We start from the raw sequence: 17,951 nt of genomic DNA on the forward strand, positions 1-17,951 counted from the left end.
AATTGCACCCCAAAATACATTCTGCTGCTTCTCTTGAGTACGGGGATACCACATGTGTGGGACTTTTTAGGAGCCTAGCCGCGTACGGGACCCCGAAAACCAATCACCGCCTTCAGGATTTCTAAGGGTGTACATTTTTGATTTCACTCTTCACTGCCTATCACAGTTTCGGAGGTCATGGAATGCCCAGGTGGCACAAACCCCCCCAAATGACCCCATTTTGGAAAGTAGACACCCCAAGCTATTTGCTGAGAGGCATGGTGAGTATTTTGCAGCTCTCATTTGTTTTTGAAAATGAAGAAAGACAAAAAAAAATTTTTTTTTTTCTTTTTTTAATTTTCAAAACTTTGTGACAAAAAGTGAGGTCTGCAAAATACTCACTATACCGCTCAGCAAATAGCTTTGGGTGTCTACTTTCTAAAATGGGGTCATTTGGGGGGGGTTTGTGCCACCTGGGCATTCCATGGCCTCCGAGACTGTGATAGGCAGTGAAGAGTGAAATCAAAAATTTACGCCCTTAGAAAGCCTGAAGGCGGTGCTTGGTTTTCGGGGTCCCATACGCGGCTAGGCTCCCAAAAAGTCTCACACATGTGGTATCCCCGTACTCAGGAGAAGCAACAGAATGTATTTTGGGGTGTAATTTCACATATTCCCATGGCATGTTTGAGCAATATATAATTTAGTGACAACTTTGTGCAAAAAAAAAAAAATTTGTCTCTTTCCCGCAACTTGTGTCACAATATAAAATATTCCATGGACTCGACATGCCTCTCAGCAAATAGCTTGGGGTGTCTACTTTCCAAAATTGAACTGTCCTGGCATTTTATGCACAACATTTAGAAGCTTATGTCACACATCACCCACTCTTCTAACCACTTGAAGACAAAGCCCTTTCTGACACTTTTTGATTACATGAAAAAATTATTTTTTTTTGCAAGAAAATTACTTTGAACCCCCACACATTATATATTTTTTTAAAGCAAATGCCCTACAGATTAAAATGGTGGGTGTTTAATTTTTTTTTTTCACACAGTATTTGCACAGCGATTTTTCAAATGCATTTTTTGGGGAAAAAACACACTTTTTTACATTTTAATGCACTAAAACACACTATATTGCCCAAATGTTTGATGAAATAAAAAAGATGATCTTAGGCCGAGTACATGGATACCAAACATGACATGCTTTACAATTGCGCACAAACGTGCAGTGGCAACAAAATAAATACATTTTTAAAAGCCTTTAAAAGCCTTTACAGGTTACCACTTTAGATTTACAGAGGAGGTCTACTGCTAAAATTACTGCCCTCGATCTGACCGTCGCGGTGATACCTCACATGCATGGTGCAATTGCTGTTTACATTTGACGCCAGACCGACGCTTGCGTTCGCCCTAGCGCGAGAGCAGGGGGGACAGGGGTGCTTTTTTTTTTTTTTTTTTTTTCTTTATTATTTTTTTGCTTTTTTATCTTATTTTAAAACTGTTCCTTTCATTTTTTTTTTTTAATCATTTTTACTGTTATCTCAGGGAATGTAAATATCCCCTATGATAGCAATAGGTAGTGACAGGTACTCTTTTTTGAAAAAATTGGGGTCTATTAGACCCTAGATTTCTCCTCTGCCCTCAAAGCATCTGACCACACCAAGATCGGTGTGATAAAATGCTTCCCCAATTTCCCAATGGCGCTATTTACATCCGGCGAAATCTAAGTCATAAAATGCTCGTAGCTTCCGGTTTCTTAGGCCATAGAGATGTTTGGAGCCACTCTGGTCTCTGATCAGCTCTATGGTCAGCTGGCTGAATCACCGGCTGCATTCTCAGGTTCCCAGAGAAAAACACGGAAGACGATCGGGGGGGCATTCTCTCCCACTGCTTGTAAAAGCAGTCTAGAGGCTAATTAGCCGCTAGGATTGCTTTTACATGAAAGCCGACCGCTGGCTGAAAAGAATGATACCAAGATGATACCTAAACCTGCAAGCATCATTCTGGTATAACCACTCAAAGTTGTGAATGCTGTACCTGAAGACAAAAAAATGGTTAACAATAAAGCACAGTAAACGGTAAAGTATAAAAAATTGCATACCTGAAAAGCAAACATGATAAAACATAATAACAATAAAACATTGCAGAATAGAATACAGTAAAAAAGAGCAGAACAATAGAGAGAATAGAGAGAGAGAGAATAGAGAGAGAACAATAAAACGACAACTATTATTTTTTATTTTATATTTTTGTTTGTGTTTTTTTTTTTTTTTTTTTTTTACACTTTTTTTGTAACTGTAACTTTTATAACTGTAACCGGTTCCAGGTTCGGGTTTCTCAAAATGCGATGGCATCTTGGGAGACCCTGTGAAAGTGTGTCCTAGTCTGTGCAATGCTGTACCCTACGCTAATACTCAGCTAGTGAATGGTAGCGTTCAAAACATTCACCAATGCAAAGAACAGGATTGTCAGGACAGGAGGGACAATAATAGCGGGTGTCACGCCTATATCCGTGCTTGCTGCAGACACAACATCTTTTTTGGGGGGGTTCGTTGGGTAGGGGTACTCGGGAGGACATAAAGAAAATGCCTCTCATGCAGCCGACTGCATTTGGTTGGGAATGTGAATGGGGGAAGTACGGGCGCTGCAGAAGTGGTGGGTTCCCAATTAGGATTGGTGAATGCAGCAGGAAGGGCATTATGGGCACGACGGGCCTGTGTTTGTCTTCTTGGTGGCAGCGGGACACTATTTGTGCTTGCCACCTCACCAGCTTGAACTGCACTTATGGGACTCGCCACGTCACCAAGTGTTACTGCAGTGCTGGTTTGACTACGACCGGGGTGTACTAGGCCGCTGGCGCTTGCCAGTTCACCAAAACGCTACCAAAAAAACTGTTAACGATTGCAGGGATCAGGCCTGACTCTGCGAACGCTGCAGTTATGCGTTTAGTGTTTTGTAAGTGACAGTGATCGATCGATACTGCACTTGGGTGGGCTGGGCTGGGCCGGGCGAAGGGGCAAAACGCAGGTGCTAGCAGGTATCTGGGCTGATCCCACTAACACTGCGTTTTTGGGAACCCTAAACTGCTGGGGATGCCAGTATAGATCTGATCGGATCAGATCAGATATTGATCAGTTCAGATACTATACCACTAAGGGAGGTGTACGGTGCGTGCGTGGGTGTTAGCGCTACTGGCACTAACCTGACGCTGCCTGGGGCTGGTGCTTGCCAGTTCACCAAAATGCTACCAAAAAAACTGTTAGCGATCGCAGGGATCAGGCCTGACTCTGCGAACGCTGCAGTTATGCGTTTAGTGTTGTGTAAGTGACAGTGATCGATCGATACTGCACTTGGGTGGGCTGGGCTGGGCCGGGCGGAGGGGCAAAACGCAGGTGCTAGCAGGTATCTGGGCTGATCCCGCTAACACTGCGTTTTTGGGAATCCTAAACTGCTGGGGGCGCTAGTATAGATCTGATCGGATCAGATATTGATGCATTCAGATACTATACCACTAAGGGAGGTGTACAGTGCGTGGGTGTTAGCGCTACTGGCACTAACCTGACGCTGCCTGGGGCTGGTGCTTGCCATTTCACCAAAACGCTACCAAAAAAACTGTTAGCGATCGCAGGGATCAGGCCTGACTCTGTGAACGCTGCAGTTATGCGTTTAGTGTTTTGTAAGTGACCGTGATCGATCGATACTGCACTTGGGTGGGCTGGGCCGAGCCGGGCGGAGGGGCAAAACGCAGGTGCTAGCAGGTATCTGGGCTGATCCCGCTAACACTGTGTTTTTGGGAACCCTAAACTGCTGGGGACGCTAGTATAGATCTGATCGGATCAGATATTGATCCGTACAGATACTATACCACTAAGGGAGGCGTATGCTGCGTGCGTGGGTGTTAGCAGTACTGGCGCTAATCTGACGCTGCCTGGGGCGACGCATATCACCGCCGGGCGATCAGGGGGCTAAATCTTTATTCGGTAATAAACGACGGGTGCCCTGACACTATAAAAAATAAACAAACTAACCAGCGTCACCCGTAACGGTTATACAGTGATCAGTGGTGAAAGGGTTAACTAGGGGGCAATCAAGGGGTTAAAACATTTATTAGATAGTATATGGGGGTCCCTGTCGCTATAAAACGCTGACGGCGAACCTAAATATTTACCTCACTAACTAGCGTCACCAGCGACACTAATACAGCGATCAGAAAAATGATCGCTTAGCGACACTGGTGATGGGGGGTGATCAAGGGGTTAAAACTTTATTAGGGGGGGTTAGGGGGGTATCCTAGACCTAAAGGGGGCCTAACACTCACTGACCTAACACTGTAACTGTCACAAACTGACACCAATACAGTAATCAGAAAAAAAAAAAAAAAACCTGCTTGGTGTCAGTTTGTGACAGGGGGGGGGTGATTGGGGGGGATCGGGGGGCGATCGGGGGGGGGACGGGGTGTTTTGTGTGCCTGGCATGTTCTACTGTGTGTGTGTGTGTGTGTTGTGCACTCACATTGCAGTCTTCTCTCCTCGGCCCGGAACGGAAAATACCGAGCCGAGGAGAGATGACATCATTTCCTCTGCCTCTGTGTACAATACAGAGGCAGGGAAATGATCCCATTGGCTGGGAGCGATCGCGAGGGGGGGGCCACGAATGGATGGCCTCCCCCTCACCACCGATCGCCGGGGGAGATTTGCCGACCGCCGCAGGCACCGGGGGGGGTCCGATCGGACCCCCCACCCGCGGGCAGGCAAGGACGTACCTGTAAGTCCTTTTGCCTGCCCGTGCCGCTCTGTCGACGTATATAGTCGTGCGGCGGTCGGCAAGTGGTTAAAAATGGCGTGGGGTCCCCCCAAAAATCCATACCAGACCCTTATTCCAGCACGCAACCTGGCAGGCTGCAGGAAAAGAGGGGAGACGAGAGAACGCCCCCCCTCCTGAACCGTACCAGGCCACATGCCCTCAACATTGGGAGGGTGCTTTGAGGTAGCCCCCAAAGCACCTTGTCCCCATGTTGATGGGGAGAAAGGCCTCATCCCCACAACCCTTGCCCAGTGGTTGTGGGTGTCTGTGGGCGGGGGGCTTATCATAATCTGGCAGCCCCCTTTAACAAGGGGACCCCCAGATCCTGCTCCCTCCTGTGTGAATTGGTAATGGGGTACAATTGTACCCCTACCATTTCACAAAAAAAGTGTCAAAAAGCCCCCCCTGTGACAACACGGGGAAAGCCTCAGGGAAGTCCTGTGAATTCCCTGTGTGTCAGAGGAGGGCGGGGTCACCAGGTGGCCCCGCCATCCGTTATATAAGAAATGTCAGAAGAAGCAAAGTGTCACACGGCTGAAGACTCCCACTGAGGCGGATTGTGCAAACGGAGCGGAGAAGAAGCCTGGAGGAGGATGCAGGACGAGAAGAGTGGAGGAAGAAGAAGACGGAGAAAAAGAACATGAAGAAGATGGAGGAAGAAGAAGAACACCAGAAGACAGAAGATGGAAGAAGAAGCTGAAAGAAGAAGAAATTAATAAAGGACTTGTCAAAAACCGTCTCTTGTGTTTTTTAACCTTTTTGACACTTTTTTTGTGAAATGGTAGGGGTACATTTGTACCCCATTAGCAATTCACATGGGGGGCGGGATCTGGGGGTCCCCTTGTTAAAGGGGGCTTTCAGATTCCGATAAGCCCCCACCCGCAGACCCCCACAACCACTGGGCAAGGGTTGTGGGGATGAGGCCCTTCTCCCCATCAACATGGGGACAAGGTGCTTTGGGGGCTACCTCAAAGCACCCTCCCAATGTTGAGGGCATGTGGCCTGGTACAGTTCAGAAGGGGGGCACTCTCTCTTGTCACCACTTCTTTTCCTGCAGTCTGCCAGGTTGCATGCTGGGATAAGGGTCTGGTATGGATTTTTTGGGGGGACCCCACGCCATTTTTTTAAATTTTGGCGCGGGGTTCCCCTTAATATCCATACCAGAGGTCTGGTATGGATTTTGAGGGGGACCCCCATGCCATTTTTTAAAATTTTGGCACGAGGTTCCCCTTAATATCCAGACCAGACCTGAAGGGCCTGGTATGGAATTTAGGGGGACCCCCATGCCATTTTTTTTTAATTTTGGTGTGGGGTTCCCCTTAATATCCATACCAGACCTGAAGGGCTGGTATGGAATTTAGGGGGAGCCCCACATATTTTTTTTTATTGTTTTGGTTCGGGGTTCCCCTGTGGGGAAATCCCATGCCATTTTTATCAATTAACTCTTATGTGTATTGTCGGACTGACAATTCATTATAGCCGCGAGTAGTTTTAAATGACTTTTTTCCTTTGAAATGTCATTTTGCTGTCAGACTGTTCTAAGCATGGGAAACATGCGCCCCTTTACAGGCATACTATAGACACCCCCCAGGTACGAAATTTAAAGGAATATTACACTTTTATTGTTTCACTTTAAGCATTATTAAAATCACTGCTCCCGAAAAAACAGAAAGACGTTTTTAAAACTTCTTTTTGCATTGATACATGTCCCCTGGGGCAGGACCCAGGTCCCCAAACACTTTTTACGACAATAACTTGCATATAAGCCTTTAAAATTAGCACTTTTGATTATTCATGTTCGTGTCCCATAGACTTTAACGGTGTTTACGTGTTCGAACAAATTTTTTGCCTGTTCGCATGTTCTGATGCGAACCAAACCAGGGGGTGTTCAGCTCATCCCTACTTCTGATACATGAGGTGGCTTTTAGCTTCATGGGAATATATAAAACATGGTTTGACAGCTCACATGGCATGCTTGCAACTGTCCAAGGGGACTCCCTGTATCCAAGAGATAGGGTATGTAGGAGAAGGGGAAGGGTGTGCTTTTATGTGAAGAGTGATTTGATAGTGAATATGAGGAATTACATTGCTAATGGGGCTGACAAGGAGGTGGAATCTATGTGGCTGAAGTTTCAAGGGTCAAAACAAACGGTAAATTCATTGTGGGTGTATGCTATAGCCTAGCATTAACATGGAGGAGGACACACATCTATTTTCACAGTTAGAGGTGGTTAGCAGGTAGGACAATGTTATAATCATGCAGGACTTCAACTATCCTGATACTGATTGGGCAGACAGAAGTGCTCACTCAACTAAGGGATGTAATTTATTGAATGGAATTCAGGATAAGGGATGAGCCGAACACCCCCCGATTCGGTTCCCACCAGAAGGGACTGAAAATTTGCATGAACGTTAGAACCCCATTGAAGTCTATGGGACTCGAGCGTTCAAAATCAAAAGTGCTCATTTTAAAGGCTAATTTGCACAGTATTGTCCTAAAAAGGGTTTGGGGACCTGGGTCCTGCCCCAGGGGACATGTATCAATGCAAAAAAAGTTTTAAAAACTGCCGTTTTTTTGGGAGCAGTGATTTTATTGATTCTGAAAAAAAGTGAAAAAAAAAAGAGAAATATTCCTTTAAATATCATACCTGGGGGGGTGTCTATAGTATGCCTGTAAAGTGGCGCGTGTTTCCCAAGCTTAGAACAGTCCCTGCACAAAATGACATTTTTAAAGGAATAAAAGTCATTAAAAACTGCTTACTGCTTTAATGTAATGTCCGGTCCCGGTAATACGGATGAAAATCAGTGAGACAAACGGCATAGGTACCCCCCCAGTCCATTACCAGGCCCTTTGGGTCTTGTATGGATATTAAGGGGAACCCTGCACCCAAATTAAAAAAAGGAAAAGTGTGGGGCCCCAGGTCCTCTGAACAGCAGTATACAGGCGGTGCAAACAAGACAGGGACTGTAGGTTTGTTGTTAAGTAGAATCTGTTTGTAATTTTGAACTGGTACATTTTTAAAGTGTAGCTCCAGCCAAAAAATCTATTTTTAAGCTTTTTGGAAAACATAGGGAAGGGTTATCACCCCTGTGACATTTGTTTTGCTGTCTGTGCACCTCTTCAGAAGATTTTACCTCACTTTCTGTCCCAATGACAAATGTTTTTTGACAATTTGGGTTTTTTAGTGAAACAAGGATTGGTGATAAAGCATCAGTGGAAAGGAGACACGTTTTTCCCATATTAACTCTTACAGAAGAGAATTTCCCTTCTTAGGGGTAGATTTCATCTCACTTCCTGTTGTCTCCTTCCGTTTGCAAGTAGGAGTCGTTTGTAAGTTGGATGTTTGAAAGTAGGGGCCTGCCCTATATACTCTGCAGAAATTGGGGCCTTAGGTGTTGGTGTTGCCACAACACTGTAAGCCCTCACAGTTACTCTTGGTGGGCACAGGAACGGGCTCTAATGTGAAATATTAGATCAAGAATTGTAATTACATGCACCTGTTGAACAGGGGCAGAAAAATTGGGCCTTTGGTGGTGGTGGTGCTGGTGCCACAACACTGTAAGTCCTCACAGTTACTCTTGGTAGGTGCAGAAACGGGCCCTGCTGTGAAATATTAGATCAAGAATTGTAATTACATGTCCCTGTTGAACAGGGGCAGAAAACTTGGACCTTAGGCACTGGTGCCACAACACTGCAACCCCTCACAGATACTCTAGTTGGAGCGCAGGAATGAGCCCTCCTACAAAATATTGCATCAAAAATTGTAATCACACGCCCTTATTAAACAGGGGCTGAAAAACTGGGCCTTAGGCACTGGTGCTGGTGCCACAACACTGCAACCCCTCAAAGATACTCTAGTTGGAGTTCAGGAACGAGCCCTGCTGCAAAGTATTGCATCAAAAATTGTAATTACACGCCCCTGTTACACAGGGGCTGAAAAATTGGGCCTTAGGCACTGGTGCTGGTGCCACAACACTGCAACCCCTCACAAATACTCTAGTTGAGTGCAGCAATGAACCCTCCTTGCAAAATATTGCATCAAAAATTGTAGTTACACTGGTGGCGGCGCCCAGAACTAAAAATATTCTTACAAGCTATCAGCATGATCATTGAGGAGGAAGAGGATAGTCACTCAGCATAACAGGATAGTCACTCAGCATCAGCATAGGCAGTCTTGAAGGGATCTGACATTTCAAAAAAGATTATTCGGTTACATCAGCATCAGGTGTTTGGTAGCTGGTGGTGATCCAAGACTGATTCATTTTTATGAAGGTCAGTCGATCGACCGAGTCAGTGGACAGGTGCACCCTGCGATCGGTTACAAAACCTCCAGCAGCACTGAATGTGCGTTCCGAAAGAATGCTGGATGCAGGACAGGCCAGTAGCTCAACTGCATACTGTGCAAACTCTGGCCAGTGATCCATCCTCAAGACCCAGTAACCCAGAGGATTTTCGGTGGGAAAGGTGTCCAAGTCAGATTTTTCCCCTAGGTATTCCTGCACCATGTAAAACAGACGCTGGCGATGGTTGCTGGAACTGATCATACCTTGGGGCTGCGGACTAAAAAATTGTCTGAACGCATCGGTCAGATGGCCACCTTCTCCACCGCTCCTTCTTTGACTGACCAAAGCCTCAGTAACATGTTGTCCAGGAACAGGAGTTTGTAACCTCCCAGTCTCTGGGAACGCATTGCACAGACCTTTCTGCAAGGCCTCCCGAAGATGTTTCATCCTCTGCTCCCTCTGCGACGGCAAGATAAGGTCCTCAACCTTACCCTTGTAACGTGGATCAAGGAGGGTTGCCAGCCAGTATTGATCCCTCTCCTTGATACCACGAATACGAGGATCCTTCCGCAGGCTTTGCAGGATCAGGGAGGCCATGCAGTGTAGGTTTGCTGAGGCATTCGGTCCGGAGTCCTCTGGGTCACTAAGGATGACATGATCCGCAGCCACCTCCTCCCAGCCACGTACAAGTCCAAGGGTTTCTTGGGACTGTAAATGATCCCTTAAAGACTGCTGCTGATGCTGAGTGCCAGGCTCCACCTCCATGCTGACACAATCCTCCTCTTCCTCCTCCTCCTCCTCCTCTTCCTGTGTGATTGGCAGGTACGCAGGAACACTGTATGGATAAAGGGGGCCTTGAGAGCTAAGGATGTCTTCCTCTTCCTGCCTCTGTTCTGCCCCAAGTGCCCTGTCCATTATTCCACGCAGCGTATGCTCCAACAGGTGGACAAGGGGGACAGTGTCACTGATACATGCACTGGCACTGCTCACCATCCTCGTGGCCTCCTCAAAAGGTGACAGGACAGTGCATGCATTCCTGATCATCCCTGGCGTGGGAAAAAAACCAAGCTCCCCTGACCCTGTTCTGGTGTCATAGTTGCACAGGTATTCATTGATGGCCCTCTGCTGCGTGTGCAGCCGCTGCAGCATGGCCAACGTTGAGTTCCACCTGGTGGGCATGTCACAGATTAGGCGGTTCTTGGGCAGGTTTAATTCCTTTTGGAGGTCATCAAGCATTATATGACCTGCAGAAAGGCACACAGACTTTCCTGGCCTGCCTCAGGACATCCTGTAAGCCCGGGTACCTGCCCAAGAACCGCTGCACCACCAAGTTAAGGACATGAGCCAAACAGGGCACATGGGTCAGTTGTCCCTGTCGGAGGGCGGAGAGGACGTCGGTGCCATGGTCGCAAACCACCATACCTGCCTTAAGCTGGCGTGGCGTCATCCACCTTTGTGGTATTAATAGGATCAGAAGAACACCACTAATTTTCTTCAGGTAGCTTTAGGTGCACACTGTGCAGAGGACACAGTGCACTAACTGTAAATACTGTAACTGCCTGCCTGTGGTATTAATAGGAGCAGAACAACAGCAATTGTCTCCAGGTAGCTTTAGGTGCACACTGTGCAGAGGACACAGTACACTAACTGTAAATATTGTAGCTGCCTGCCTGTGGTATTAATAGGATCAGAAGAACACCACCAATTTTATTCAGGTAGCTTTAGGTGCACACTGTGCAGAGGACACAGTACACTAACTGTAAATACTGTAGCTGCCTGCCTGTGGTATTAATAGGATCATAAAAACACCACCAATTTTATTCAGGTAGCTTTAGGTGCACACTGTGCAGAGGACACAGTACACTAACTGTAAATACTGTAGCTGCCTGCCTGTGGTATTAATAGGATCATAAAAACACCACCAATTTTTTTCAGGTAGCTTTAGGTGCACACTGTGCAGAGGACATGGTGCACTAACTGTAAATACTGTAGCTGCCTGCCTGTGGTATTAATAGTAGCAGAACAACAGCAATTGTCTCCAGGTAGCTTTAGGTGCTTATTGTGCAGAGGACGCACTACACTAACTGTAAATGCTGTAGCTGCCTCCCTGTAGTATTAATAGGATCAGAAGAACACCACCAATTTTCTTCAGGTAGCTTTAGGTGCACACTGTGCAGAGGACACGGTGCACTAACTGTAATTACTGTAGCTGCCTGCCTGTGGTATTAATAGTAGCAGAACAACAGCAATTGTCTCCAGGTAACTTTAGGTGCACACTGTGCAGAGAACGCACTACACTAACTGTAAATACTGTAGCTGCCTGCCTGTGGTATTAATAGGAGCAGAACAACAGCAATTGTCTCCAGGTAGCTTTAGGTGCACACTGTGCAGAGGACGCACTACACTAACTGTAAATACTGTAGCTGCCTGCCTGTGGTATTAATAGGAGCAGAAGAACACCACTAATTTTCTTCAGGTAGCTTTAGGTGCACACTGTGCAGAGGACACAATGCACTAACTGTAAATACTGTAGCTGCCTGCCTGTGGTATTAATAGGATCAGAACAACAGCAATTATCTCCAGGTAGCTTTAGGTGCACACTGTGCAGAGAACACACCACACTAACTGTAAATACTGTAGCTGCCTCCCTGTGGTATTAATAGGATCAGAAGAACACCACTAATTTTCTTCAGGTAGCTTTAGGTGCACACTGTGCAGAGGACACAGTACACTAACTGTAAAACTGTAGCAGCCTGCCTGTGGTATTAATAGGATAAGAACAACAGCAATTGTCTCCAGGTAGCTTTAGGTGCACACTGTGCAGAGGATGCACTACACTAACTGTAAATACTGTAGCTGCCTGCCTGTGGTATTAATAGGATCAGAAGAACACTGCTAATTTTCTTCAGGTAGCTTTAGGTGCACACTGTGCAGAGGACATGGCGCACTAACTGTAATTACTGCAGCTGCCTGCCTGTGGTATTAGTAGTAGCAGAACAACAGCAATTGTCTCCAGGTAGCTTTAGGTACACACTGTGCAGAGGACGCACTACACTAACTGTAAATGCTGTAGCTGCCTGCCTGTGGTATTAATAGGATCAGAAGAACACCACTCATTTTCTTAAGGCAGCTTTAGGTGCACACTGTGCAGAGGACACAGTACACTAACTGTAAATACTGTAGCTGCCTGCCTGTGGTATTAATAGGATCAGAACTACAGCAATTGTCTCCAGGTAGCTTTAGGTGCACACTGTGCAGGGGACGCACTATACTAACTGTAAATACTGTAGCTGCCTGCCTGTGGTATTAATAGGATCAGAAGAACACCACTAACTTTCTTCAGGTAGCTTTAGGTGCACACTGTGCAGAGGACGCAGTGCACTAACTGTAAATACTGTAGCTGCCTGCCTGTGGTATTAATAGGATCAGAACAACAGCAATTGTCTCCAGGTAGCTTTAGGTGCACACTGTGCAGAGGACGCACTACACTAACTGTAAATACTGTAGCTGCCTGCCTGTGGTATTAATAGGAGCAGAACAACAGCAATTGTCTCCAGGTAGCTTTAGGTGCACACTGTGCAGAGGACGCACTACACTAACTGTAAATACTGTAGCTGCCTGCCTGTGGTATTAATAGGAGCAGAACAACAGCAATTGTCTCCAGGCAGCTTTAGGTGCACACTGTGCAGAGGACGCACTACACTAACTTTAAATACTGTAGCTGCCTGCCTGTGGTATTAATAGGATCAGAAGAACACCACTTATTTTCATCAGGTAGCTTTAGGTGCACACTGTGCAGAGGACACAGTGCACTAACTGTAAATACTGTAGCTGCCTGCCTGTGGTATTAATAGGAGCAGAACAGCAGCAATTGTCTCCAGGTAGCTTTAGGTGCACACTGTGCAGAGGACGCACCACACTAACTGTAAATACTGTAGCTGCCTGCCTGTGGTATTAATAGGATCAGAAGAATACCACTAATTTTCTTCAGGTAGCTTTAGGTGCACACTGTGCAGAGAACACAGTGCACTAACTGTAAATACTGTAGCTGCCTGCCTGTGGTATTAATAGTAGCAGAACAACAGCAATTGTCTCCAGGTAGCTTTAGGTGCACACTGTGCAGAGGACGTACTACACTAACTGTAAATGCTGTAGCTGCCTGCCTGTAGTATTAATAGGATCAGAATAGGATCACTAATTTTCTTCAGGTAGCTTTAGGTGCACACTGTGCAGAGGATGCACTACACTAACTTGTAAATGCTGCAGCTGCCTGCGGTACTGTACTAATAGAATCAGAAGAACACCACTAATTTTCTTAAAGCGGGGTTCCACCCAAATTTTGAACAATATCTGTATGTATTCTCTTCCTTGCCTAGATGCTGACATGCCGTTTAAAAAAATTTAAACCGCCGTAATTAACTTTTATATTTCTATTCTTCTTTGCACTTCCTGGTTCCCCTCCCGTGGGAGTAGGCGTGTTTCTAGCCTCTCCCAGACTCCGCACAGTCTCCTGGGAGCTAGTCTCAGGCTTCCCAGGATGCCACTGAGCATGTGCGGGAACGAGCGGTGAATGCTGGGACCACAGCATTCACCGCATCCAGGAAATAAATGCTTGTGGCCTTCAAATGCCCACAATGAAGATGGAAACCGCCTGCAGTGAATAATATAATAATAATAATAAAGTTATTCTTTCCGATGAAATCTGACACAGGCGGACATATTACACACAATATATGAGTATGTAATGCTGAGAAGAAAAGTTTGTGAATGAACTCAAAAAAAAAAAAAACGATAGATAGGTGGACCCCCGCTTTAAGGTAGCTTTAGGTGCACACTGTGCAGAGGACACAGTGCACTAACTGTAAATACTGTAGCTGCCTGCCTGTGGTATTAATAGGAGCAGAACAACAGCAATTACATAGACAGGAGATTTGGGATTTTAGATGAAGCAGTTGAAATGTGAAAGTAAGAGTATAAATATTTTATTAAATTCATAGTAAGCATATAAAAGGTAATTTTATATATATACATACATGTACATCTAAGTAATGCACAATGTGTAGGCATAATGGTAAAAGAGTATATATAAAAGACACATTAGTCAGGGTAGATACATAAAAATCAATAGATGCTAAGTAGAACAATAATGTGGCCTACAATTGCCAAACAGCGTCATGCCCGGTACCTGGGTTTGTGATCACGTGGTATAAACTATTAATACTAAATTGACATTGATGACATCATTACGACGTAATAGATATCACTGTAGCATCAAGTATAGCTTGACGTGTTTCGTTAATGTTTCTCCACTCATCAGGAGCAGATGCGACAGATTCCTGTGAAATATATGCACATAGTAAACCACACTCTATACAGAGGGGAATAGTAAAAAATATATATAGTACATGAAATAATTAGCCAGGCACACTTACCAACCCTGGCAGTCGGTGCGGCAGGCGGCGTTCGGCACATGGTGAGCCAGAGGTATAAGCCCACTGGTGGGAGCTGAGGCGGCGTGATTAGCAGGATAGGGTGATGTTATAAAGTGCCTGGATGTGAAGGTGATCTCCATATAAAAACAGTGCTGGTGTGTAAGTCAGCAGACGATGGTATCTAGGAACAATTATTAAGTTCATATTAAGTATGCATTGAATAAGTATATGAATTGAAGGTAGTATTAATTTTTAATGAGTCCAATAAGTCTGCATATATGTGTTGATAATGAAGGTAAGCAGTATTGTAAATACTGCAGCTGCCTGCGGTACTGTACTAATAGGATCAGAAGAACACCACTAATTTTCTTCAGGTAGATTTAGGTGCACACTGTGCAGAGGACGCACTGCACTAACTTGTAAATACTACAGCTGCCTGTGGTACTGTACTAATAGGATCAGAAGAACACCACTAATTTTCTTCAGGTGCAAACTGTGCAGAGGACGCACTACACTAACTGTAAATACTGTAACTAATAGGACTAAAAGGATCAGAAGAACACCAGCAATTTTTTTCAGGTAGCTGTAAATACTGTAAAAACACCTGCCTGCCTGTCAGTAGTAGGAAGAGAATAACATGCACAGATCTAGCGAAACTGAATACAGTGTATGTATATATATATATATATATATATATATATATATGTGTGTATTGTTGTGGAAAATTTTATATTAATGTGTTGTCATACGTCTCCCAGTGTGTGTGTTCGATCACAGCCCGCTCTAATAGCTGACTGGGGCAGACCAACCCTGGTTGAGATCCGTTTGGTAGTGAAAAGCTCTTTGGGGATGTAGAGAAATGTTTGTGGAGTGGGGACATGTCTGCCAGCTAAGGGCCCCTGTGCGATGCACAGAACGATCGTCTGGTGGGGGTGTGTTCGCTCTGCAAAGACATTGTTGGTTTAACGAGTGTGCTCTCGTGTTGCCCCTGTGTGCCTGATCAACACATTTGAGGCCCAATGAGTGTACGCCTGCCGATAATCTCTCGTCCACAAAGACAGTTGAATAATCCCAGGTATACATTGTTCTCTGGAACAATGTATAATAGGGATTTCTATCAACGGAAATACGGGAGTCTTTTGGGTTCTGGTTGGAGACAGGGTTAATGTTTGAAAGCCATGTGGCTTCTAAAAACATACAGGCACCCTGTCTCTGCTCAGACACACCCATAAGACTCCTGTAGTCATTGTTCATTGGTTGTTGCATTTTCCTGTGTTGTTAAATCCTTATATGGTCATTGATATCCTGTGAGATCACAAGCTTTGTAAGAGGTGTTTGGCTGTTGGAGGCGGAACCCTCGAGCTTTTGGGACCTCCTATTGATATGCTAATAAAGTGGCTCACGCAGACAGCTAAGGGAGGCTGGCGAGCAGTGTGGTCTTGAAAGTGAAACCGTAAACATGTGTTTTGTCTAGTTGTCTGCATGGGGCACACACCAGAGGATGGATACGATCAGAAAGGTGAGATGGTATTATATCATTTAGACGAAATTGTTATTATGATTAGAAACAGGAGATTTGGCTGTGTGCTTTGCGTACAACCAAATTTCGCTAACAGCATGGCGAGCCAGGTAGGAGTGAACAGAACCTCCTTCAGAATCGGATCATTAAGATGTGCTGGGGAGGGTCTGCTTCGCAAAAAGAACAAATTTTTCGTCTTTTGAAATAATGCTGGAAGTTTGGTCGTATGTCTGGTGTGTGCCTCTCTGTGTGTGTGATTTGTATCTCGAATCTTTGTGTAAGGAGACTGTGTGTGTGTGTGACTGATGCTGTGTAACAAGTTTTTGTAATGCATATGAGAAATATAAATGTATGAATTGATATTATTTGCAGCCTACAATGTGTGTGTGTGTGGCTGAGTAGTTTTGTAAGTAGCTAAACCTGTTTGTAAAGATGCCATGAGTTTAGTGAAGGGGCAGGCATTGTTGTGTTTGTGTTGAAAAGGGCTACGCCCTGGGGGGAAGGGAACTATAATGTTCTGAACAGACATTGCAAGCATTCACTGTCTGTATCTTTCAATGTTTTGGTTCCTGTGAAAGCTGATGTGAACTGAGTTTGAGTGTATGTTACAGCCGTGTAATTGTGGGTTATGTGGCTTGGTTGTTTCGTTGGATAGCATGTGTTCCTAAGTTGTGCTTTTTGTAACTTTAACACTTTTAAATGTTTGTCTAAGCATTCATTTAGTATCTCAAATGTGTAATTTTGTGGGGAGAAATTTTTGGTCTTGGCAGGAAAATGTTTTTTGTCTGCTACTTCCTTTTGTTCTCTTGTTGTTGTTGTCTACCATGTGACTACGGTTGGCCATTTTCTTTTCCTTTGTGTGTGAACTTTGAAATGTTTATCCATCTTAATCAGTTTTGGCGGGAAAATGTGCCATTTTGTTGTGGTCTGGCTTTTGTTGTGGTCACCATGTGCATCGGCGGCCATTTTGAAGACCTGTGAGACTTCCTATAGGGGAAGCTCCATTGTGTATTCCTTTGTGTGTGCAAAGCCATGTGCTTTAAGCTACAATCTGGCTTCTAGGCACCATTTTGTGAATTCTATTTTTGTACTGTTTACATACTTTTCAAGGAAACTATTGCGTTTTCTGTATTGAATATTGGTTTTAAGTTAAAATGCCTGGCGCATATCCAAGTGCCCATGCATTGTTAGGACATCACAATAGGAGCTGTTTACACCCTGTGGGGGTCTCTGGTTTCTAGGTAATAACATGGGGGGAGTTCTAACTCTGAGTCAAATATTGTGTTGTATTTGCGACAAGCGTGTATTGTTTAAGATGTTTTATGTAACTTTGTCTCTTGTCATTTGTTAATGTCGGCCATTTTTCTGTAGTCCTGGTTTCATTCACCATTTTGCCGTGGACTGATTTTCGATTGCTGCAACTGCCTTTTTGTTTATGCTGATTTTAGTCTCCAGCGAAATATCTCTGGTTTTGTACTGAATTCCATTTCCAGTAGAATCATTTAGGTTTTTATTCCAGTTGTTATAAAGAAGTTTATGTTTCTAGTGAAGATTTCTAATGTCTTGATAGAAAAAAATATGAAGCTATTTGAGGCTTCCCCTCCCCCTCCCTCTTCCTACTCAGGTGTGCAATAGGAAGTTGGTGGGAGGGGCTTGGGGTCTTTTGACTTGTGTTTGGAAGGACGAAATCATTTTTATTTTTAAATTAAATTAAGGTTTATACTGTGATACAGTTTTGGGTAGAGAGCAAAGAGGAGGCATCCAAGTTATTGTTGTAATATCTGGGTACAGATATAAGCCATGAGTTTGTTTTTGTTTTGAATAGCGGAGGATTTCATGGTGTTTTTGTAGTTGTCGGACAAACACGTTTAGAGGGCTGTATATCGTGAGACTGGTTGGGCCGTGTATAATAGTCGGAATTCCAGTTCGCGA

This window comes from Aquarana catesbeiana, linkage group LG03 (genome assembly GCF_042186555.1).
Source record: "Aquarana catesbeiana isolate 2022-GZ linkage group LG03, ASM4218655v1, whole genome shotgun sequence".
NCBI lineage: Eukaryota > Metazoa > Chordata > Amphibia > Anura > Ranidae > Aquarana > Aquarana catesbeiana.